Source organism: Pocillopora damicornis, chromosome 8 (assembly GCF_964200805.1).
Source record: "Pocillopora damicornis chromosome 8, jaPocDami1.2, whole genome shotgun sequence".
NCBI classification, from domain to species: domain Eukaryota; kingdom Metazoa; phylum Cnidaria; class Anthozoa; order Scleractinia; family Pocilloporidae; genus Pocillopora; species Pocillopora damicornis.
In genome coordinates, this window is record NC_142677.1 from 9,691,616 (window position 1) to 9,693,856 (window position 2,241).

Here is a 2,241-nt window from a genome sequence, read left to right on the forward strand (position 1 = left end):
TCAGTTGCAAGTTCTGTAGACTGTAGGTGTCACTTTTTCAATATTAACAGAAACAAACACTTTAGCGTAATCACTCATTGAATAAACATCAACACTTTGAACACTTTCTTGTTTACTGACATTTAAATCATCACTTATCAAAGCCCTGATTTCTTCCTCTGTTTGCCCTCGTTCTTCAGCTGAATGTAAGAAAGGGAGAGCTGAAGAACCTGGGAATGTTTCCAGCAACCCAGCTTTGAACTGTTGTTCTAATTCAGCTGGGTAATAAGGAATACAAAGTGGATTAAAATCTCTTGGCTTTGCAGTCTTTTACTGTCACACCATAGCCACCACTATTTGTTTGTAGCTCCTGAATAGGCAAACTTCCCTCATTTCGCTTTCCTTTCTTTTTCCACATGCATTGTCTTGATCTACATGACTGGAGATCATTGAATCGTACGCTTGCTTCCAGATCAAACAGTGCTGCAGCTATGTGGCGACAACCTCCATCTGCCCTATCAAATAGAGACCAAGATGACTAATATTTATTAAACATTGTCCTCACACAAATAAAATGATCAAAAAAGCAAGTGATTTTCAGTCATCTGCTTGTTTTTTCTGTATATTAATCTTATAGCAGAGTGAAACATTTGGTACCCTGAAATGTAGCCAATAGCTTAATTTTTTTTTCTTTGAAAGTTAGTAGTGATATATTATCACACAAGTTTCATTTTTTATTTATTCATTTAGTTAGCTGGGTTTTTTTAATTAATGTATTTCATATATAGCATATCTGTATGTTGTTTACATTAACATTAAAAATAGTCCAACAATTCATCAGCTGATCATAACAGGTAAACATACATCTCTCATTTTAGACTTTTAGCTCGTATATATTTCAAATGACTCTGGCTCATTGTACATCTTAAGGCTAATTACCTTATAGTAAGAGTAAATGAAAATACATACCCTCCTTTGCATGGGCAGTAGGCTGAATGCACACTTTCATCCTTCTTTAAAATTAAAAAAAAACCCTTATATGTTGCTGACCCATTGTCAGCCTTGGACCTTTCAGTTGGCTTTACAGCAAACAGAAAATAACTGTAACTGCTGGCACTAGATTGTGGCGGATGGTAACAAAGGTCTTCTACGTGTCCATCGAAGTACAAGTTGTATCCCAGAAGAGATTTGTAACTTTTTAGGCTTTCGGCGTTATACCCGGGATCCTTTCCCACTAGATAATTAAAAAGATCAGGAAATCTAAAGTCTGGTACTTCCGAAAAATTGTGGGTCCATTTACCAAAAGCCTGATTTTCTGTGTTCAACGGATTGGCCAAGTACCCTTCATTGTTAGTTTTCAGTTGCTCTTTCATTTAAATTGCTGGATCGACTGGCTCTTCTTCTTCTGAGATTTTCGGGACTTTTATCTCCTCACTTTTTACACAAAGTTCTACTAGTTCATTCTTGCGCTTTCCCGAGCTTTGAATGCCTCTTTGTTTTAAATATTCTTTTAACCAAGGAACTGGTTTAGTGCTGAAGATGCCCGCACCAGAGCTGGCATCCATTTTGTCCTCTAAGCCTCGTTCACATGTGGTTTCTAGTTCTCAGGAACACGCGTCCGAGAATGTCGAAACGACCCTATTGTGTGGCTGTACATTACAGTTAGGCTACAATTTTGCCCTTTGATCTTTTGGGTCTCAATTTCACCTAGTTTTTGTAGTTTTTGTATACTCCAAGTCATTAGTTGTAGTTTGTGTTTGTTGTTGTCGATTACACTAGTTCCTCTTCACCTATTGATTTCAGTTTACAAGACAATATAGACAATTATGATAAAGATCAGCGGTTAAGTTGGTTAACTGTCTCCATAACTGTAGCGCTTGTTCCTACTGGATAAATACCTTAACTGTTACATAATTTTTATTGTAGCTACTTCTCTTCGTAGAAGAGAAATAGCTACTATGTTATCAAATGTGCAAGTCCGTGAGTGGTCCAATCTTCATATTGTGTTCGGAACATTTATCAATTTTATTTCAGATTATTGGTTTTATATGCAGGGAACTTATTTATTTAATGAAGCCACAGTAGCAACAACTAGACTCCATCGTTTGAGCTGTCCTTCATATTCGACCTTACTTCAGATTGTGCACCCTTTGGCATCAAAGTCTTGTGAACTTGACCCTGTCCCCTCGAGAATACTCCTTGGTTGTCTTGATCTCCTTTGCCCTGTAATCTGGAAGATTGTTAAGCTGTCTTTGGAGACCT

General features: G+C 37.2%; 1 pseudogene; it reads right to left on the minus strand.

The window, feature by feature from the left end:
• Nucleotides 1-1,553, minus strand: LOC149041300 (uncharacterized; annotated as a pseudogene).
• Nucleotides 1,554-2,241: the final 688 nt, after the last annotated feature.